Genomic DNA, 24,635 nt, shown 5'->3' with positions numbered 1-24,635 from the left:
ATAAAAGACTAGAAATGTCTGGACTTCTTAGAAACACCAGTGCCACTCCTCTTCCTGTTGTCTGGTTATGTACATTTATTAATAGCTATTAACTGAAATGCTGATGCAGGTAAAATTAAGATATATGTTATAAAAGATAATAAAAATAACAAAAGGAAAATCTTAGCTTTGCTGAATAATAATAACGAACACTTGACAGTGTGTGTTATTCAAATCTTGCATCTTTAAAGATGAAGAATTTCACATTTAGACCAGAAAGGTTATGCCACTTGTCCAAAGTTGCACAGCTAATCAATGGCTCAGTCATGTGAATACATGAGGTCATGTGGGGACACAGAGATGATTCAAGGCTGAGAGGGCAAATGTTACCGCCAGAAACCCCAAATGAAAACCATAATTAATGCTTATCATCAGCCCTTAGGGTTTTAGATTTCAATACACAAATCAGAAATTTACAGCCTCCTAGTGTTATCAATATTTAATTTGATCCTGTTTATACTGATTATCCTTTTATCCCTCTTGCATATAATGCATTGCTCTCCATTTCTCTTATTTTTAAGTCTTCATTTAAATCTCCTACATTTGCAACAGACTCACTTAATACTGCTTGGGATGGATAGAAGCTACCAACTAGCATATTCTTAGAGTGACATCCAAGTAGCAAAAGGCCCATGCCTTAATTTCAGGCCCTCGTGCTGATGGTGTCGTCTATTTGGTCAAAGACTTTTTTTTTTTTTTTAAACATCTTCATTGGAGTATAATTACTTTACAATGGTGTGTTAGTTTCTGCTATATAACAAAGTGAATCAGCTACACATAAACATATATCCCAATATCTCCTCCCTTTTGTGTCTCCTTCCCACCTGCCCTATCCCACCCCTCTAGGTGGTCACAAAGCACTGAGCTGATCTCCCTGTGCTATGCAGCTGCTTCCCTCTAGCCATCTATTTTACATTTGGTAGTGTATATATGTCCATGCCACTCTCTCACTTCGTCCCAGCTTCCCCTTCCCCCTCCCCATGCCTCAAGTCCATTCTCTACATCTGTGTCTTCATTCCTGTCCTGGCACTAGGTTCCTCAGAACCATTTTTCTTTTTTTTCTTTAGATTCCATATATATGTGTTAGCATACGGTATTTGTTTTTCTCTTTCTGACTTACTTCACTCTGTAAGACAGACTCTAGGTCCATCCACCTCACTACAAATAACTCAATTTTGTTTCTTTTGATGGCTGAGTAATATTCCATTGTATATATGTGCCACATCTTCTTTATCCATTCTTCTGTTGATGGACACTTAGGTTGCTTCCATGTCCTGGCTATTATAAATAGTGCTGCAATGAACATTGTGATACATGATTCTTTTTGAATTATGGTTTTCTCAGGGTATATGCCCAGTAGTGGGATTGCTGGGTCGGATGGTAGTTCTATTTGTAGTTTTTTAAGGAACCTCCATACTGTCCTCCATAGTGGCTGTATCAATTTACATTCCCACCAACAGGGCAAGAGGGTTCCCTTTTCTCCACACCCTCTCTAGCATTTATTGTTTGTAGATTTTTTGGTGATGGCCATTCTGACTCGTGTGAAGTGATACCTCATTGTAGTATTGATTTGCATTTCTCTAATGATTAGTGATGTTGAGCAGCCTTTCATGTGTTTGTTGGCAATCTGTATATCTTCTTTGGAGAAATCTCTATTTAGGTCTTCTGCCCATTTTTGGATTGGGTTGTTTTTTTTTTGATATTGAGCTGCATGAGCTCCTTATATATTTTGGAGATTAATTCTCTGTCAGTTGCTTCATTTGCAAATACTTTCTCCCATTCTCAGGGCTGTCTTTTTGTCTTGTTTATGGCTTCCTTTGCTGTGCAAAAGCATTTAATTTTCATTAGGTCCCATTTATTTATCCTTGTTTTTATTTGCATTTCTCTAGGAGGTGGATCAAAAAGGATCTTGCTGTGATTTATGTCAGAATCTAATGCCTATGTTTTCCTCTAAGAGTTTGATAGTGTCTGGCCTTACATTTAGGTCTTTGATCCATTTTGAGTTTATTTTTGTGTATGGTGTTAAGGAGTGTTCTAATTTCATTCTTTTACATGTAGCTGTCCAGTTTTCCCAGCACTACTTATTGAAGAGGCTGTCTTTTCTCCACTGTACACTCCTGCCTCTTTTAAGGTGACCATATGTGCGTGGGTTTATCTCTGGGCTTTCTATCCTGTTCCATTGATCTATATTTCTCTTTTTGTGTCAGTACCATACTGTCTTGATTACTGTAGCTTTGTAGTATAGTCTGAAGTCAGGGAGCCTGATTCCTCCAGCTTGTTTTTTCTTTCTCAAGATTGCTTTGGCTATTCGGGGTCTTTTGTGTTTCCATACAAAATGTGAATTTTTTTGTTCTAGTTCTCTGAAAAATGCCATTGGTAGTTTGATAGGGATTGCACTGAATCTGTAGATTGCTTTGGGTAGTAGAGTTATTTTCACAATGTTGATACTTCCAATCCAAGAACATGGTATATCTCTCTATCTGTTTGTATCATCTTTCATTTCTTTCATCAGTGTCTTATAGTTTTCTGCATACAGGTCTTTTGTCTCCTTAGGTAGGTTTACTCCTAGCTATTTTATTCTTTCTTTTGCAATGGTAAATGGTAAATTTCTCTTTCAGATTTTTCATCATTAGTGTATAGGAATGCAAGAGATGTCTGTGCATTAATTTTGTATCCTGCTACTTTTCCAAATTCATTGATTTGCTCTAGTAGTTTTTGATTTGATTAGCTCTAGTAGTTTTCTGGTAGCGTCTTTAGGATTCTCTATGTATACTATCATGTCATCTGCAAACAGTGCCAGCTTTACTTCTTCTTTTCCAAACTGGATTCCTTTTATTTCTTTTCCTTCTCTGATTGCTGTCACTAAAACTTCCAAACTATGTTGAATAACTGTGGTGAGAGTGGGCAAACTTGTCTTGTTCCTGATCTTAGTGGAAATGATTTTAGTTTTTCACTATTGAGAATGAAGTTGGCTGTGGGTTTGTCATATATGGCCTTTATTATATTGAGGAAAGTTCCCTCTATGCCTACTTTTTGGAGTGTTTTTATCATAAATGGGTGTTGAATTTTGTCAAAAGCTTTTTCTGCAGCTATTGAGATGATCATATGGTTCTTATTCTTCAATTTGTTAATATGGTATGTCACATTGATTGATTTGCGTATACTGAAGAATCCTTGCATTCCTAGAATAAACCCCACTTGATCATGGTGTATGATCTGTGCTGTTAGATTCTGTTTGCTAGTATTTCCTTGAGGATTTTTGCATCTATGTTAATCAGTGATAATGGCCTGTAGTTTTCTTTTTTTGTGATATCTTTGTCTGGTTTTGGTATCAGGGTGGTGGTGGCCTCATAGAATGAGTTTGGGAGTGTTCCTCCCTCTGCTATATTTTGGAAGAATTTGAGAAGGACAGGTGTTAGCTCTTCTCAAAATGTTCGATAGAATTCCTCTGTGAAGCGATCTGGCCCTGGGCTTTTGTTTGTTGGAAGATTTTTAAGCACAGTCTCAATTTCAGTGCTTGTGATTGGTCAGTTTATATTTTCTATTTCTTCCTGGTTCAGTCTCGGAAGGTTGTGCTTTTCTAAGAATTTGTCCATTTCTTCCAGGTTTGTTCATTTTATTGGCATGTAGTTGCTTGTAGTAATCTCTCATAATCCTTTGTATTTCTGCAGTGTAAGTTGTTACTTCTTTTTCATTTCTAATTCTGTTGATTTGTATCTTTTCCCGTTTTTTCTTGATGAGTCTGGCTAGTGGTTTATCTATTTCGTTTATCTACTCAAAGAACCAGCTTTTAGATTTTACTGATCTTTGCTATCATTTCCTTCATTTCTTTTTCATTTATTTCTGATCTGATCTTTATGATTTATTTCCCTCTTCTAACTTTGGGGGTTATTTTGTTCTTCTTTCCCTGTAAGGTGTAAGGTAAGGTTGTTTATTTGAGATTTTTCTTGTTTCTTGAGGTAGGATTGTATTGCTATAAACTTCCCTCTTAGAACTGCTTTTGCTGCATCCCACAGGTTTTGGATCATTGTGTTTTCATTGTCATTTGTCTCTAGGAGAGGGCAAGAATCTAAGAAGGCATGGTCTTCAAAACTTTCTAAAACTGTGAGAGCCTTAAGAGCAGTGGCCTTCCCAGGACTCAGCACTGGGCTGCATACAGATGTACATAATTGGTGAATGGACAACAGTGTGACACATGGAAGAAACTGATAGTACACTCTCCATCTACTGAGTAAATGAGGTAGAGATTCTAGAGGTTTAACACTCTAACCGGGACAGAGCATCCCTGACTGACTTTCTCTTCCTCTGTTCTATGTAAATTGCAAATGAACACATTGGCAACTCTGAACCATGGAGTATTGTGTTGGCCAAAAGGTGCCTTCGGTACAATAAAAGTTTCTCTGTAACTTCCATAATCTTACGGAAAAACCAGTAGGAACTTTTTGGCCAGCCCAATATTTTCTGCCCTGGAGAGAAGCAGCCTGCGATCGTGGGCACTGCCAGAACCAGAGGTCAAGGTCAGCTCCACCCAGCCTCCATCATTCAGACCACCCACCTAGGTTAACTAATTTAGGTTTTTCTCACATTACAATTTTATACTTTTATAGAGAAGAATTGAAATAAGCAAAGTTAAAAATATAGTTAAGATATATGTTAGATGGATCTGTCCCTTGGGTCAGGGAAAGTAACAGGCATTATCTTTTTCCCATTCCAGATGGGACAGAGGACGGAGGTTATGGTGCTTTGAGGGAAATTTCCTGAACCCTGAGGTTTGGATCAGATGACAGAAGGGATAGGGATTTCTGTGTTTGTGGAAAGGCAGACACCTGCGTCCTGTTCACAGGACACTGACCCAAACTTGGATGGATTTCAGGTGGTGTATGGTCTTAGGATACATGTTGAGGCTGGATGGTAAGCCTGTTGGCCTTGGGAACGTGGTCAGTGAAAAGACCCCCTGTGAGAGGCAGCTGGGGTAGCAGCAAAGCCTCACTGTCAGTGGGGGAGCAGCCCTCCTCAGGAGCACCATGTGCAAAAGAAACACGTGACGCCCTGGGCCAGTGGACAGATATATAAGTCTGTCCTCTAAGTTTTGGGACCTGCCTTCATCTCTGAGTTCTAGTATCACCCCAGATTTAGGAGTGAGGGCAGCACTGATTCAGGACTTTTCATCTTCTCATTAATTTTGGTAAATGAGGTTTCCAAGCTGGATTTGGCTACAAGCTATCAGAAGAGAAATTTCTCACCCTCTTACTATGAAATCTCTCAACCTACCTGCATCTCTAACCAAACTGTCTACTTCCCCTCCTACTGCAATGGATTCACTATTCACTCTCCTGCCTCGACTCGTGCAGGAGACTCACTTGTCCCCGCCTCGTCCAATCAAGGACAACACTCCAGCCACTCTTTTTTTGTACACCGTTAATGCCCATCCCTATCTTTCCATCCACTTGCTGGAATAACTCCCATATTCAACACACATCCTCTTGAATCTATGTCCTTTCCCAGCCATGCATGGTCTCTCTGCTGCTTTTAGAGTAAAACTTCCCAAAATAGTTGTGTATATGCAGTTCCCACTGTGTCACCTCCTCAATCTCCACCATTCTTTCCTGAACCCACCCCAGTCATACTTTGATGTGTATCAGTCACCAGACTCAGAAACCATGCTGTGATCCTCACTTTCCTCAACCTCTCAGCAGCATTTGATGCTGATGCAGGTGTTACTTCTTCCTCCAAACGCTTTGTTGCCTGAGCTCCTGGTAGACCACCCTATCCTGTTTTCCTCCAACACACTGGTTGTTCCTTCTCATTCACCTCTGCTAGGTCCTCTTTTCTTACCCATTTCTAAATGTGGGAAGACCCCAGAGACTAGTCCTTGTTTCAATTCACACTCACCCCCTTGACAATCTCATTGAGTCCCATGCTTTAAATGTACTCTACAGGGCTTCCCTGGTGGCACAGTGGTTGATAGTCCACCTGCCGATGCAGGGGACACAGGTTCGTGCCCCAGTCCGGGAAGATCCCACATGCCACAGAGCGGCTGGGCCCGTGAGCCATGGCCACTGAGCCTGTGCGTCCGGAGCCTGTGCTCTGCAACGGGAGAGGCCGCGACAGTGAGAGGCCCGAGTACCGAAAAAAAAATGTACTCTACGTATAGATGTATCCCAAATTTCAACTCCAGTGTCCACTTCCCCCTAAACTTCACACTCATATTCAGTTCCTACTCAGCATCTTTACTTACCTTCTAATAAGCATTTCAAATCTATATCTTTATTCACATGCCCAGCCCCAACTATGCTTATTCCTAAGGGTTTTCTATTAAATATTAAATATTGCTGAGGGGGTGTAACAACAGGAACTATCAAAATGCAGGGGGGTAAGGAAAGATGAAACTTATGCACATTCTATTTCCCAGCAAATTCACTACTGGGTATAAAGGATAGAAAAACTCTTCCCTGTGTGTACAAGAAATCGTATATAAAAATGTGATTACAAACACATACACAGAACCAAAAATGGAAAAAAATCCAAATGTCCTGTAACAAGAGAAGAGATAAATACGAAGTTCTTTATTAATGTAGCAGAATATTATTTAGCAAAGAATATGAATTAACTCCAGCTGCACAAATCAATGTGCATACAACCCAGAAACACATTGTTGAGTCAAGAAACAAAACATCATATGATTCCACTTATCAGCATTCAAAACAAACAAAAATATATGTTTAAGTATACATGCAGAAGTAGTAAAAAAAGAAAACTATAATGGAAGCAAAAGAGTGAAACATAAATTCAGGATAGTGAGTAACTCTGGGATATCTGGGAGGGGAGATGCAACTGGGAGGCTTCTGACATACGTGGTCATAAACTTGGTTAGTACATGGATGTTTGTTTTGTTTCATCTTTATTTTATTATTATTATTTTTTAATTCTTTAATTCTCTCAACAGTGAGAGGCCCGTGTACCACAAAACAAACAAACGAATAAAAAAACCCACAGTTGATCCATAATACCAACTATTTTACACCGGATTCATTTATTCCAAGGACATTTATTAAGTATCTATTGTGTAGGCACACTATTCCAGATGCTGTAAAGATACCAAAGAATTTGTCACCAAGGAATTATGAGATATGATTCTAGCTTTGAGAACTGAAACGTTAATTAGAAATATACAGCAAAATACAGCGGAAAAACCTATAGATTAATTCAAGTCATTATCAATGTGCTATTCCCTTATGAAAGAAAATTAATCTATAGTTAGTTATTTAGAGCATTTGCTATTCTCATCATTAGAAGAAATTAAAGATTTCTTTTGCCATATAAAGCTAAAGCCCACCACGTGTGTTTGCCTTACAAATCTTGAAACGTTTTCTTATATTGACAGCAGCTTTGTACCTGTAGTTTGAAGGACCAAAGAACGGCACTTATAGAAAGTTTGGAATATTAACTTTAACAACTAATAGGGGACTGTGATTTCATACAGCCCTTTTATGTTATGCAATATGTTTGACCTGATTTATGATTCTGAGCATTATTGGTTTTCGATTTTTTTTATTCATTTAAAGTAGATGCAGACCTAATATTAGGTGACAATCTACTTCTCATGGTGGCACAGATGGCTCCATGATAAGATATATTTATCAAAACAGAGGAAATGGAAAAACAAGTCGTATTCAGCAACATTTAAATAAGGCTCTCCAAAGTGCTGAGACTTTCCAGGGGACTGAAAAATGAAAATACAGTTATTACGTCTGTCTTCTGATCATTTTCAAGCATACTTTGAAGTATGATTAATGGTTTTATAAATACTTTTCTCACTTCATCCATACCAACAAAGTACTTCAAATTAATTCACTATTTCTGACTCCTTCCTTTTTAAGTCCATGGCAACAAATCAATCTACGCAGACTCAAATCCATGAAATGTGATACATTCTTTTATATCCAAAAAGGAATGAGAATGTGACAATATAAATGATCCTGTGAAATAGATTGGTACTGTTTGCCCTAAACAGGAAAAGTGACATGGTCATTTTAAGAAATTTAATTACTAATACCAAAAAAGTTATATTTCTGAATTTTTCTAGGCAACAAATAGGCCCTGTAAGATTTTAAAGGCTTAAAACATACTATAAATTTTAACTAAATGTGTTCTTTATTAAAATTTATTTCCCCAGATATTTGAGCCCTTAAAAAAGCAAGATAAGATTATAAACACCCAAGAGATATAAATGGTTTCCAGCTTCACGGGATGTACACTCATAAAGGAAGATAACTCTGTCACTTGGAAAGCAAAAGAGTTTCAAAAACTGCCAAGAGGAAAGAGATTTTTGAAGGCTCATAAGGAAGAAAATTGCAAACATCAAAGGCTGAAAAGTTGTAAGAATAGACAAAAAGATAATTGCACAAAACAGACTTAAAATGATCAGAAAATAAATGGGAACATGGAATATGACAGAAGAGGGAGGAATAGCAAATCACGGAGGAGGAAGATTGATTCAATAAATGATACCAGGGAAATTCGCTCTTCAGGTAGAAAATGATAAAATTAGATCCCAACTTCACAGCATTTCCAGATGGATTAAATTTAGAAATGCCAAATGAAAAGAACTGAAGAAAACACAAGAGAATATATTTTGTGTATTGGACTAGAGAATACTTTCTTAAACAAGGCACAAAAAATGCAAACCATAATGGTGAACATCATTTGTCTTCATTAAAATTTTTATATGAAAAAAATTATAAAACACCATTAAGTGACAAGTTGCAGACTAGGAATATTACTTCTAACACTGTGAGGCAACCAAGGTTTAGTGATAATAAGAGAAATAATATGGCAGTGAACAAATAAATAATGGATTATCTACCTAGAATAAAAACATGGCAGCAAAAACTTTTACTTATTATGTGCCAGATGCTTTTCCAAGCACCTTTTATCAAAACCATTTAATCCTCACAACAAATTTTAGGTATAATTATTTAGGTATTCTTCCCATTTTACGGAGGAGGAAACTGAATCATACGTAAATTATGTGAGTCACCAAAGGTCACAATGCTAGCAAGTGGCAGAATTAGGACATATAAAGATCTCCTACAAAACAAAACAAGTAAAGATAAATAAACCAATAAGAAAAAAGAAAGGTTGTGGACTTGTAATTCATAAGAGGGGGACAGTAAATGGCTAATATATACATGAAGACCTGCTCAATTTAATTAAAAATGCAAATTAAAACACTAAGATACAAATTCACACGAATCAAATTGGCAAAATTTTAAAGGTCTGGAAACCTCAAGTGTTGGTAAAGATTTAACAAATGGGAATTATTATACTCAGCTGACATCCAGGAGAGTTCAAAAATTATAAACCCTCCAACTTAAGAACTAAATGTTTAACCCACACACCTAAGGTCAACTAACTACGACGAAGGAGGCAAAGATATACAATGGAGAAAAGACAGTCTCTTCAACAAGTGGTGCTGGGAAAACTGGACAGCTACATGTAAAAGAGTGAAATTAGAACACTCCCTAACACCATATACAAAAATAAACAAAAATGGATTAAAGACCTAAATGTAAGACCGACACTATAAAACTCTTAGAGGAAAACATACGAAGAACACTCTTTGACATAAATCACAGCAAGATCTTTTTTGACCCACCGCCTAGAGTAATGAAAATAAAAACAAAAATAAACAAATGGGACCTAATGAAACTTCAAAGCTCTTGCACAGCAAAGGAAACCATAAACAAGATGAAAAGACAACCCTCAGAATGGGAGAAAATATTTGCAAACCAATCAACAGACAAGGGATTAATCTCCAAAATATATGAACAGCTCATGCAGCTCAGTATCCAAAAAAAAAAAAACCCAATCAAAAAATGGATGGAAGACCTAAATAGACATTTTCCCAAAGAAGACATACAGATGGCCAAGAGGCACATGAAAAGTTGCTTAACATCACTATTAGAGAAACGCAAACCAAAACTACGATGAGGTATCACCTCACACCAGTCCGAATGGCCATCACCAAAAAATCTACAAACAATAAATGCCGGAGAGGGTGTGGAGAAAAGGGAACTCTCTTGCACTGTTGGTGGGAATGTAAATTGATACAGCCACTATGGAGGACAGTATGGAGGTTCCTTAAAAAACTAAAAATAGAATTACCATATGACCCCACAATCCCACTACTGGGCATATACCCAGAGAAAACCATAATTCAAAAAGACACACGCACCCCAATGTTCACTGCAGCACTATTTACAATAGCCAGGACATGGAAGCAACCTAAATGGCCATCGACAGATGAATGGATAAAGACGGTGTGGCACATATATACAATGGAATACTACTCAGCCATAAAAAGAAACGAAACTGAGTTATTTGTAGTGAGGTGGATGGACCTAGAGTCTGTCATACAGAGTGAAATGTCAGAAAGAGAAAAACAAATATAATATATTAACACATATATGTGGAATCTAGAAAAATGGTACAGATGAACCTGTTTGCAAGGCAGAAATAGAGACAGACGTAGAGAACAAACATATGGATACCAAGGGGGGAAAGCAGGGGTGGGATGAAGTGGGAGATTGGGAGTGACATATATACAATAATATGTATAAAATAGATAACCAATGAGAACCTGCTGTATAGCACAGGGCACTCTACTTACTGCTTTGTGGTGACCTAAATGGGAAGGAAATCCAAAAAAGAGGGGATATATGTATACATATGACCGATACACTTTGCTGTACGGTAGAAACTAACACAACATTGTAAAACAACTATATCCCAATTAAAAGAAAAAAAAGAACTATACTTTGGAGATACTCTCACTTGTAAGAACGAAATTAATGTATAAATGCACAATGGTTATAATAATTATAAATGTGAAAAATTACAATTTTGCAAGTTTCAGAAGGATACATTCAACATGAAAAAAATGTATATATGGATGATAAAAGCACAAAACACCACCATATGTTGTTTATGACTATATATAAACACATGCATACGTATACGTATATGTATACATATGTACACATATATACACACATACACACATGGTAAAGATTTTTGAAAACACATAGGAATGATACACATAAAGTTCAAGTTAGTAGTTACCTCTAAGAACGGAAAGAGAAGAACAGGGTTGAGGTTTTAAGTTTATTTCCTAAGGAACAACTTTACAGAAATCAAACTTGGAAAAACATTGGCACCTATTAAGTGTGTGCAATAGATATACAAGAGTCAGTTATATTGCTTTTAGTACTTATGTTATAAATATTTTTTCAATTACTTTTGTTTTTGAAATTAATGATACCTGTGGAAATAAAAAAGAAAAAATATGCTTTGAAAGTAAAAATGATGAGGACAGCACAACTATACTCCAATAAACACACAAAAAAATCCCCAAACAATAAACAACAACAAAGAATGATGAGGACAGACATAGCTATAAAAGGAAGATGTTTTCAGTTAGTAGCAACTGAAGGAAGACTACATTTTTCAGAGAGCCCTGTCAGCAGAAGAAAGAAGGAGAGAGTAATTTTCAAATCTAAGAAAGGAGAAGTCACAAAATGCTGACCATCATTGCCAAGAGTTGTGCCTGTTCAGCTAGCACAAAATTATTCAATATTTGAATATTTTTATCTGGTGCATATACTTTCTATTTCACCACAGTCCCCTCAAATCCCTTACAAATCCTTTGTATCTCCCATCAGGCCATTTTGTTTATTTATCTGGTTAAGAAAATTTCTGAGCTCGTAATCCTCGCAAAAGAATGAAAGGAACAGGAAGACAGAGGGCTAGTTTTGAAACTCAAGAGGAATACCTCTTCATCAGAAACCATACAGAAGGAGAAAGGAGGAAAAGAGATGGAAAACATTTGAAAAGGGAAATTTGGGAAGGTGAGGTTTTGAATGAGAAGAAAGTATTAGAAAAAGATTAGTGAGGATGTAAAATGGTAAAACACCTGGGTACACATTAAAATACCTCATAGGTCTTTGGTATGCCCAGATTGTTAAAAGCATCTATATCGGCAGTTTGTCCCAATCTCTTATATTACATTCTACCTCCAGACATCAGGATTGTTTCCACTTCAAATCTTACTTCTTCCTATAGGCATGAAGTATTATTTCTGTGACTTCTTAGTACCCTCCTTGACTACTCTGTATACTACTCCTTCTTGGACTTCTATGGGTAAAACCTTCCCTGGCCTCATCTGGAAAGGAACCTTGGGAATGTTTCTTTTCTTCACATAAACAAGATCTACTTACATGACTTTCTTGAATGCCATAAGAAACTTTCTTTTCATCAACTCTGGAAGGGTCAGCCATTTTCTCTTCAAGTCCATTCTCTTTATCTTCTCCTTCAGAAACTTAAAAAAACTTTCAATTTTACCATGCTTGAAAGCATGGCACTGGTGTTCAAATGTTGAATAAGGCTGTATCTCCAAAACATCAGAATAAGTGATTCAGTTGATTTTCTAAAACCCTCTCCTTTTATCATTGGGGAAAAAATGTCCAGTCAATTTTACCTCCATGGGAATGGTGGATTTACTCTTTCAATTGAACCGGCTGATCAATCCAGTCAGATAAGAGGTATATTGTTTTTGTCTAGTGAATCAATTAGTTGTTTAATTGAATTGAAGAGATTTGTTTATTGGGTATTCCATGGACAAACCCACAATGAAAATCAACAGTTTTATGTGTCACCTTATAGACAACACGATTTGTTTGATTTCTTTTCATATTTGCAATTAAGTCTTGGCTAAATTTCTTAACCTTGTGAACTTCGTTTATAGAAATTTAAAACTAACATTTCCCAAAATGTTCTGGGTATTGTGGAGGACTGGTGAAGAGGATTACTGTAAAGTAGTAGAAATGGAGTAGTAAAGAGATGGGTCACAGGCTTGGCACAAGAGGTAAGTTTATTCATAAAGAAATTGATGTACCTAGATCAAGATTTATAGACATTTTACATTTACATGCAAATATATTTTTAATGCAAAACATCGGTCTAGATACAAGTGCCTTCAAAATGAAAATAATAAGGTTCCTACCTTCAGTGAGTATACCAGTTAGGACACTTTTGTCTGCTAGAAACAGAAAACACTGTTTGGGCTCAAATGGGTTTAAAAGAATGTATTATTTCACATAACTGGAGTTTTAAAGAGAGGGCAGTTTTTTGGTATGATTCAATAAATGACTTAATTATGACACTAAAGACACAATTCTCCAGACTGTTCATCCTGATATCTTCAACATCAGCTGTACCTTAAAGTAGGTTCCTCTTTTGCTTACAAGGTGGCTGTTAGGGCAATTAGGACTATAACCTCTCTTGCTGATATCTACTATTTGTGAGCAAATATATGAATGAGGAAGGAGGATTCAGGGGAGCTAGAGAGCGAGAGAGACTGAACAGGGAAAAGACAAGAGCACAAAAATATAGAGAGAAAAACTCCCCCAGTTTTCGAATGTAAGCCTTTACCTTTCATTTGGCGGGGCCAATTTAACACAGTTGCTCTGCGCTAAGACTAGGTACTAGGAGGCATGCCAGGCATTGGCTTAGAATAATCAGTTTCCCCACCACCACATGAAAGAATGTGGATGTTTAGTGGAGGACTAGATAAAGAAATAAAATGGTGATTCTGTTAGGCAGTGAGAAGAAAAGATATGGATGTAGGGTAACCAACTGACAATATCTTCTACATTGATTTTGCAATTTATTTTTGCACGAGGATAGGGAAGATGGTAAGGCTACATACGAACAATTACAATATAAGACATAATGCAATAAGTGGACTTCCTCATAAGTCAGTCAGAGTTGGTATCATGCCTTCCATCCCTGAAATAAACCCTTAAAATTCTGGATGGAATTATCATTACCTTCAGAAATCCTCACTATGTGAATGCTAGTTTGTACAGATTCCTGAGTTCCTCTGGAATCATGTTCATTTTGATTTTCTTTTTTTAAGTACTCACACTGTACATTGACCTTTTAAACTTTATTGAAGATTTTTCTCTGATTTATGGCCATTTTTCACAAAGAAGCAAAGGTTTCAATTACTGCAGAGAAATTACCATATATTCAGTGAAGAGAGAATAATATGTCTGTTGAGATGTGGATGTCAGGCAGAGAGCTAGAATTACCCATTAGCTACAAGACTTGTTCCCACACATCAGCCTGTCTGTGTGCTCAATTTGAATATGTACCTCAGCAAAATTTCAAATCAAAGCATGTCATGGACTATCGGGTCATCTGCAAATAGTCATAATCACATATTAAATCCATAAATGTAAAGGGTCTTCAATACAAATGTAAGGTATTAATAAATTTTGTGAAAGATATATGAACCAATTATTAGGAAAACTTGAAAATCCCTTCCCAGCAAAGAGTCACTGGAACTATTAATGCAAACTGTCAAATTTTCATGGCAGATTTAGAAACTTCTTTTGCATCTTTTACGGTGATGATTTGATGTGGATGGCTAAAAAAAAGTCCACGGCTCTGCAATATCCTCATTAAGTTAAGAAAAGGAAGCAATTCTTGATCTAAAGAACAACTTTTGAAAAGGGAAATGGGAACACATTCAACTGTCTTTGTCTTCAAAGACACATGTAACTGGGCTTCTAAGGGATTCTCTGAAAGTGCAAAGAACAAATGTACTATTAAGAAAATAGGGAAAATATTTTCAAAAGAAGAAAATAAGCAGATCAAATAGGTCAATTTTCAAAACAATCACATAGCTTGCAATGTACAGAGTGAGTGCCCCACTCACATGTAAAGCAACAATTCTGATGGAGAAGGAAAAGCCAATTACTTAAGAAGGGGCTTTCGCCTCTCTCCGTGGTGCTGAAGGCCAGTGGGTGAAACAACACAGCCCTCACAGCTTAAACCCATGATTCTTTTCATGGACAGTGTAACTAACTTCATGCAATGATCAAGCTGGATGGTTAACATGTCCGATACTGTTAGTTCTAGAGGAGTGCCAGATTAAGTTAGATAGTAAGCTTGTCACCAAAGGAGGATTACTTACTTTTTAAAGCCTCCTTCAAGTGGGCTGTATAACTTTGCAGTAACAAATTAACTTATAATTAATCAGGAGATTCGGCTGGCTGTGTATAAAGACACACACATGTCTCAGACTTCACAATAATTTGGAAAGTAGCTTGTAATAAAAATATGTTCAGCTGTTTGCCCAGAACATTTAGAAATGAAAGTTACTAAGGCTCTGTTGGCTATAAATACATGGGATATGATTTCAACCTCTCTCATGAAAAAACCTCTCCATACTATCTGAAACTCACTATACTTCACTTTGCCTCACTAATGCACTCTCAAAATACAAGGATATTAAGAAACATTCACATCTTTTAAAATAAAAAACCCAAAGCTAGAAGGAATAAATGATTATTTAACATTCATATAGTTAAGGTAATTAATTTAATGAGAACTTTATACCTAACACTTGCTTGAGAGCGTATCTGCATTGAGGGAATGAAAGTTTTGATGGGGATAAAGAACATGTGAGCCCTCTAAGTGGAAAAGGATTGAGTGGGTCAATAGAGTAGGGGACACTTTGGGAACACTGAGAGTTCTTAGGATCTACAGACTAGAGAGGGAGATATCAGATGGATTTCCCAGGGTCAGTGCTGTATATCTGTCACTTAAGAAGCTAGGGGGCACAAAATGGGGACTCTCAAAGCTGATATGTCTCTTTAAAATTCATTGCTTCCTTCTCTATTAATTGTTCATTACCTATGGTTTTTTGCATCCGAGGGTCATCAATAATTTATTGAGTACCTACTATGTGCCAGACATCATAAAATTATTTTACAGAGATTATCATATTTAATCCTTAAAACAATGGTAAGTATATAATCCATGCCTTACAGACACAGAAACTGAGTAATTTACCTAATACCACTTAACTTGAAGTGACAGGAATAGTATGCGAATGCAGATATTCTGCCTTTAGGGACAAAGTCCTTAATGAGTATTATGTTTTCTCTGGATTCCTAGTTCCTATTTAGTCTGACCTTCTTCTATGTGGCTATAATTTTGGTTCATCTTACTTATTTTTCTACCTGGATACCTCCCTTGTTCTAGAAATTCCTTTCTGTTTTCTGACCACAGTGTTTTCTGTCTAAGGACTCTATTTGTTCTGGGAGAGTGCTGGTAATTTGCTGTTTCAACCTGTCTCCAGTGACCTTGCCTGTCTTTGGCCCACAGCAACAACTAAGCCTCCAAGTCCTTGATCTGAAAGAGAAGGCACGTAAAGACAGAAGAAGTGAAAGATGGGGAGGTTGATGAGGCCAAAGGCAATCTTCTCTTACTTTAAAACCTTAAACTTAACCTTAACTGAAACAGAAGACTCTCCTAAAGTTGACGCTATACCATGACCCTCAGATAAATTAATTAACTTCTCTGACACTATCAGTTAACAAATGATACTTGATGCTACTTCGGACAAAATGAACATGTTCTCTGCTCTTATGGGGCCTACAGTCTATGAAACTCTGGGTAATAATCAAACTCTTGTAGAGTTGTTGTGATGATTAAGGACCCTGTGCTCATAATAAGCAGACACTTGTTACAATTTGGTTTGCTTCTTCTGGGTAGAAATCAAATATTATCTATTCAACTTTAGTTATGCTAAATCTTGCTTCTAATATTGGTATTGCAAGTATTTGAGTTGTGAAACCAAGGCAACTGCTGATCACTTTCCTGTCCTTATAAGCTCCAGCCTAAGTACTAAAGAGTCTGTGGATATGTGAACTGACTAAAGTACAAGATTGAATTGTTGCTGAGTGCTTTTCCTGTATAGAGATTGTTGGTCTTTTCTCTTCTTATTGCACATGGAGTAAGAGCAAGCCTTTTAAAAGAAAATGAAAAGTGGCAACAGCTATGGCATCAAAGTATGTTCCCAACTACATGGAGGAAGACACTGCTAATGATAGTCTTAAGGTCTGTCTCTGGTTGGAATGGCACGAAGAAAGTCCCATACCATCATTCTAAAGCTTAGAATTGTATGAGTAGTCCAGTGATCTTGGGTGAAAGAAATATCCTCTGAAAGTGAAGTATGTATTGGTGTAAAGGGTGTCACCTCAATTCTCTGAGAGACAGGATTTATCAAACACAAAGTCGCTACTAACACTGCTAGTCAGCATAGCTCTGCTTCAAAATATCAGGCTTCTTCCCCACACCCTTTCTTCCCCATTCTCACACAATCCAGCTTCTGAGTGAGGCGACCAAGTTCATCTCCACCTGGGGCATGGGAGTAAATGGGTCTTATTCACATTCATGGAGACAAGGACAGTAACTCCTCTCCCCAAACCAAAAGGGTTTCAGGTAGAAGCATTAGGATTCTTTTGACTGTGAGTGACAAAGACACTATGCAAACTGATTTACACCTAAGGGAGTTTATAGATATGTGTACCCAAATTGTAGGACAGTGAATCTAGCTACAGGGATGGCTGGCTCCAAAGACATTTTCAGGACTCTACGTGTGTGTGTGTGTGTGTGTGTGTGTGTGTGTGTGTGTGTGTGTGTGTGTGTGTGTGTGTGTGTGTGTGTGTGTGTGTGTGTGTGTGTGTGTGTGTGTGTGTGTGTGTGTAAAGATAGATACACACATATATATACATACACACTTAAAGTGAAACACTCCAATCTTAAATATATAATTCAGTGAGTTTTAATAAATGTGCACAACTGCCTACTCAACATAGCAATCAAAGTAAGTGAAATTTCTATCGCCCCCAAAGTTCTCTCATGCACCATTCTTATAGACAAATCCTTTCTAAACTGTGTTAACCTAACAGCACAAATTTCAAGAAAAGTTTAAGCTAAGTTTATGAACGCCCTAAAGAATGCCTTATTAGAGTCCAAACATTTAAACACGTTTCCAGTGTTTAATTAACCAGTATGAATTGCTTTATTAATATATTTAATCCAAGTGCATGTTTGCTTTATAATCTCATTAAACTGTTACTGGTTTTGAGTGTTTACAAGTGAGATAATATAAGGCTAATAAAAGTGGCATTTTGGTGTTTAAAGCATTTGATATTTTGGAACTATGTTTTTTACTTTAGCTATGGTTTACATTTTCTAAGCCTTCTCTAGGTACTTTGCTGAAGATTAACTGTCTATCAGGTTTATGTAAACAGGAGAACTAAGATTCCTATGCATATTCATTCGTAAATTAAAAACAATGCTTTCCACCAGTTAGCTCTATAAAAGGGAAATAGACCTTGACTAGACATAATGAGGCATTTGTGTTCACTCTAACTGTAATTTACTATTACTGTTTGAAGAGCCATCAGTTCTCATTTACTCTGTTAAGTGACAGTAAGTGAGGCTAAAGTAAATTCAAATCAACACTCCTGGGTCACCTTAGTGAATATATGGAGCATCCCGTAACATGATTTGAAACAACGGTAATTTTGGTCCTGTTGTGTGATAGCACAAACTACTGGTCTGTCATTTTGTATATCCAGTGATACTTAAAGTGCACGTCCTCGGGAAGGATGAATTTGAGCCATGGCTATGTGTTAGGTGGTCTGTACTCTCATTTAACACGTGACGCTCAAGGTGATCCATGGGGCGAGACTGGCTTCACAGTCAAACAGGAATTGCTAACTATTTTAAGATGCTTCAGTAGAAGGCAACTCTGTGGTGTATGCAAATCCTAGATTATAATTATTTGTAAATATATATGTAAACATCTTTTTTTCCCTAAAGCTAGTAATAAAGGGAAGAAATCAATAATAATGCAGCGTTTTTTTTTTTCAGTTAGCATAATTTGCAGATTATCCAGAGGGTGAATTTTAGAAAACTATAATCCTACAAATCTTAATAGAAAAATAAACTAGAAATTCCTTGATGCTAAAGGTTTTTTAATGGTGTTGCCCCTGCCCTAACCGTTTTTAGAACGCATGGATTCAGGGGAGACTGGGCCCATGGGATTTTACCTCCTTGCCCTTCAAACTGAACACTTCTGCTTTTACCTAATGAATTATCTGAAGTTCTGGTGAGAGAGAGTCAGAGAGCGAACAGGTCACTGGCCTAGGCTGTACATCACAGAGCCAGTATACCAAATCCAGTTTATTCTTTAAGAGAGGCTCCATAACTCTAGTCATATGCAGGTATTATAAACTCGGTTGACTGGTGTTTTTAAGTCACATAGATTAGAAATAGCAAATGTGAGATGGGGTAGCAAAAGTCCAAGAGTAAGTACAATCACTGATACAAAGCAACAAAAAGCAATCACTGATACAAAGCTACAGGAATCAGAAAGGTGTAGTACTGGCATAAGAATAGACGTATTGACCAATAGAATAAAACTCAGAGTCCAGAAATAAACCCATACATCTTTGGCCAACTGATTTTTGACAAGGGTGCCAAGTCCATTCAACAAATGATGCTGGGACAAATGGATTTCAACATGCAGAAGAATTAAGTTGGGCCCCTCACCCATACCATATATAAAAATTTAGTCAAAATATGACAATGATCTAAATATAAGAGTTAAAACCTTAAAGTTGTTAGAAAAAAATGTTAAATATTTATAACCTTGGATTTGGCAGTGGCACCAAAAGAATTAGAAGCAAAAGAAACAAAAAAGATAAATGAGACCTCATCAAAATTAACAAAATTTTGTGCATTAAAGAACATAATCAACAACATAAAAGGATAACCTACAGATTGGGAGAAAATATTTGCAAATCATACAGCTGATAAGGGTTGTAATATCCAGGGTATGTAAAGAACTCCTACAACTCAACAGCAAAAAGACTAACAACCCAATTCAAAAATGGGCAAAGGCCTTAAGTAGACGTTCCTCCAAAGAACATATATAAATCACCAAGAATCACTTGAAAAAAATGCTCCTCATTAGTCATTAGGGAAATGCAAATCAAAACCACAATGAAATACCACTTGATACCTACTGCAATGGCTGTAATTTTTTAAATATGGAAATTAACAAGTGTGTGCAAAGCCTTGGAGAGATTAGAATATTCATACATTGTTGGTGAAAATATAAAATGGTGTGGCTGCTGTGGAAAACAATTTAGCAGTTCCTCAAAAAATTAAAAATAAAATTACCTTATGACCCAGCAATTCCACTCTTAGGTATACACTACAAAGAACTGAAAACATGGACTCAAACAAATACATATCCGGACGTGTGCATAGCAGCACACGACAGCCAAAAGGTAGAAGCAGCCCAAGCATCCACCAACAGGTGAAGAAGTAAAGAAAACACGATATATGCATACAATGGAATATTATGCAGCCTAAAAAAGGAATGAAATTCTAATATATGCTACACCATGGATGAACCTTAAAAATTACGCTAAGTGAAACAAGCCAGACACAAAAGGACAAATTTGTATGAAAACACTTATATGAAATGTCCACAGAAGGCAAGTTTGTAGAGACAGGAAGTAGAGTAGAGATTACCCGACTTGAGGGTTGTGGTGATGGGAACTTTACTGCTCAATGGGTACAGAGTTTCTGTTTAGAGTGATGAAAAAGATTTGGACATAGTGATGACGGTTTCATAATACTGTGAATGTAATTAATGCCACTAATATAATACACTTCGAAAATGTTAAGGCTTCCCAAGTGGCTCAGTGGTTGAGAGTCCGCCTGCCGATGCAGGGGACACGGGTTCGTGCCCCGGTCCGGGAGGATCCCACATGCCGCGGAGCGGCTGGGCCCGTGAGCCATGGCCGCTGAGCCTGCGCGTCCGGGGCCTGTGCTCCGCAGCGGGAGAGGCTGCAGCAGTGAGAGGCCCGCGTACCGCAAAAAAAAAAAAAAAAAAAGAAAGAAAATGTTAAAATGGCAAATTTTAACACAGCAATAGCACAGCAATAACAACAAAACCAATGGCTGAAAAACTGGAAATAAGGGATAAGTTTTTTAAAATAACAGTAAATATTTACAACTGGTAAAGCCCAGCCGTGCAGTAACAAATCAGCATGGATGCCAACTATAGACATGGGTCCAGAGGTACTGTGAGTTCAGTTTAATTACTACAATGAATCCAGCCAAAACTTAATAAAGCTCATATCTGAAGAAACACAGAGGAAGAAAGACTCAGTGCCCTCATTACGGTGTGAGAATATCAAAGCACAGCTTGTTTGAACAAAAGAGCTGTGTATATTTAAGGCCCTCATTTTGTGGATGAGAACAATGAGGTATGGAGAGCTGCAGTAACTTGTCAAAGCTCCCCTGCGTGACGCACAGAGCCTGCACCACAGTCCTGCGTACAGGACCATCTATCTCCCCGATTCTTCCACAACACACGTAGTAAAAGGGGGCACAAGAAATCTAGTCTGTATGAATACGAAACAAAGGCTACAAAAAGGAAACATCAATTTCTGTGATTGAAATGACAATAGGTGGAACATTTCTGATTTTCTTTTTTCTCATCCAGGTTGCTCAGTGAGCTACTACTCAGTCTACAATTCCACTGACTGCCATTCTTTTAGAAGCAGTGGTATTCCTAAACTTCCTTAAGTGGACTGAGGCTGTGAAGCAGAGTGGTTCAGAAAACAGGCAGACAGACCAGTCAGTGTTTGTTGTCACTCAGCCACGTACCGACGGTATGAACTGGAGCGTAGACTATGATTATGAGCCAATCTTGCTATCATGAATTAAATCTGGCTACACCTCAGTTTTGCACCTGTAATATGGGTATGATGAAGTATCTATATATGCCGCATGGCACTGCGGTGAGAATGGAATGAGATAGCACCTTGAAAATATCAATGTCTTACACGTAATCAGCAGCCAGTCAGTGGTAGTTACATTAGTTACTCCCCCCAACCTCTGCCCAATGCTGCCACTACTGCATCCAAAGGCTTGCCATCCTTATACCTATAGGGAAGACTTTTTCTGACTCCACTTTATTGCATTTCAAATCACTTTAAGTTACTACTCTAAAAGTATGGTCTTTCATCTTTGCTTCCTTTACAGTTATAAAACCTCCTTTGCAAGCTGTCTGTTCTGATATCGGTCCCGGCATTATAAAGGTATATTAGTCCTCTGCTGGCCCCCTTCTCCCCATCCCAGCACCCTTTCCTTGACTTTCAGGAGAGAGTAGGACTGATGTACACAGCTGACTGGGGGATGCTGAGGGACCTGCATGTAGCTAACAGTACACTTTTGTAATTTTCACACAGAAGAGAAAAAAAGAAGAGAAGAAGCCTACTCAAGACCAAAATTCAGTCAATGACGAAAATGGAAAACTCAATTCTCATACCTTTCATGCTGTTCAGGGTCAATCATTAGCCTAATAAGTCCTATACTTGATTAGGATTAATGAGAAACATGAACTCTCCATCCCTCTTAGGTTTCTTGAGGAGACATTGATGGAAAGCCCAGAAACACCCCCATCCAGGGGGGAAGTTACCTCATGGAAATAATCAGAGCTTATTCTTTGTCCCTGTCTCTGTTCAGCCTTGACCTTTAAAACACAAATATTTGGGGTACTTCTGCCAAATACCTGCCTATAACTAAGCAACACATGAATTTACATCACCTCCTTATAAAATAATAGTCCATCTAAAAAACACTCACGGAAAAACACAGTCTAGGCTAAAACACACTGACAGTGAAAGCTCCAGTTCTGACATTGCAGCAATTGATACGCTACATCACTGGGAGCAACATGATTAAAATCAATATGAATCTCTCAAAATGAATTCTTTAAAAAAAGCTAACACAATATATACTTATATTAATATACTTATAAAAATATACTCGAGATGTATTTTCTATATCTTTCAGAAATCAATAAAAAATATTCTACTTTTTACTATATCCAAGCTATCTTCTGTTAATTAACAGAATTTCTCCTTATGAATAACATTTTTTTTAATGTGTATATATAATGGCAAGCTCTTGCTGTCACTACCTTTATATTTTTATTTTTTTGGCCACACTTATGGGATTTTAGTTCCCCAACCAGGGATCGAGCCCAGGCCCTTGTCAGTGAGAGCTCAGAGTCCTAACCACTGGACTGCCAGGGAATTGCCTACGGATAACTCTTGATACTTTGCTGAAATGCACATCAGGGTACAAAAGCTTTAAGAATTATTTTATGTTCTAACCTAAAAGATCAATTTTTAAAGACTCTAATAACCTTGTATAACGATTCTCCACTGATAAAGAAAATTTACCTTTATTAGGTGAAATATAGATAAATTCATAAACTCATGTACCTAAAAATTCCAGGGCTCTGTCTTCAGGTACAATTTGATCCAGGAGTCAACAGATAGCCTCAAGACCTACCATATTTGATTCTGCTTACCACTTTTGCTTTCATTTAGAATGCTTTTCACTGCTTGCCCTCTGCAGCACCAGGCCTACAGCACCAGTGGCAAGAGGTCTAACTGCTCAAACCATGGTTATCCATTATTCCAGGATTGCTCTCATTAGAGTAGTCAAGAAAATGGACTACACCAAGCAGTCACACTTGGGTCATATTCTCACCCTTAGAGTCAGGGGATCAAACTCACCCGAAATATGAGGTCAGAAAGTGGGAGAAGTCTCCAGAAAACCCAGGCTACTGCTTACAGAAGACCAAATTCTAAGCAGGCAGAAACAATTTAAACTTTTAGGCCAGGTTAATTGTTTCTCAACATGGAAAACTACTCAGAGCTGTAATGTCAGTTCCTCACAGTGACTTAGAGCCCAGAGTAATACAGCTCTCTATACTGGTGCTTCCCCATTTATGATATCAGAATATTCAGTTACCTAGCTTACAGGCACACTATTTACACTTAATGCTTGTAAAATGCCCAGGGCCCAAAATATGCTACATAAATGCAAAGTAGCAATATAAATTGTGCTAAGAGAGATATTCCCCAGTTAACAGAAGGAACAGCATGCCTGCAAAGATACATCAAATGCTATAAAAGAAATGTTAATTTCTTTTCCTCCTCACCACATAATTTAAAAATTGCTTTACCCACATCCTATACTTTAGAGGTTATATTTTCTCTCAGAATGTCTGCACTTCAATCACTTGACTTTCCAAAGGTTATCATAACATGACCTTTTTTTTTTTTTTTAAACCAAGCCACTTCCAGAGGATGACAGAAGAGTTTGTTAGAATTCCCATACAGTAACAAAATTCTCTGTGCTCTCGCTGCCAGTCCTGAGAAAAATTGATTTTTCAAGTGCCCCTGATAAAGAATTTCAGTCATTTGGATTCTTTTTTTTTTGGTCTTTATTGAAAAATAAAAAGAAGTGTTTGGGGTTAAAGGTATAAATTGCCCTATTTAGGCACAGGCACCAGTTTAGATCTTAATAGCACATAGTGAAGATGAATGAAAAGCTAGCACCACACGGATACTGCCAGGATGAGAGGTAGAAATCTCGCCTGACAGGTGATCAGTGAGGCAGTAAAGGTTAGAAAAATGATTAATGTGGAGGCAGAAGAGCAAAGGACAGAAGAAAAGGCCCAAAAAGCAAAACTCTTTGGGGTGATTTCTTTTACTCACCACAAAGTAAAATGATCTAGATGTACCAAATTCTCTCTTGTAACTGTCACTACTGGTTGAAGGCCAAGTCAAAGCATT

At 37.4% G+C, this 24,635-nt stretch overlaps 1 protein-coding gene across 2 annotated transcripts in view; it reads right to left on the bottom strand.

The window, feature by feature from the left end:
* CRBN (cereblon) overlaps window positions 1–24,635 on the bottom strand; it is a 544,932-nt gene that overhangs the window by 249,288 nt on the left and 271,009 nt on the right. The window lies entirely within an intron of this gene.

The sequence above is a fragment of the Orcinus orca genome, chromosome 10, assembly GCF_937001465.1.
Source record: "Orcinus orca chromosome 10, mOrcOrc1.1, whole genome shotgun sequence".
NCBI classification, from domain to species: Eukaryota; Metazoa; Chordata; class Mammalia; order Artiodactyla; family Delphinidae; genus Orcinus; species Orcinus orca.
The sequence above is the reverse complement of the archived record's forward strand: the minus strand, read 5'-3'. Positions and strand labels throughout refer to the sequence as shown.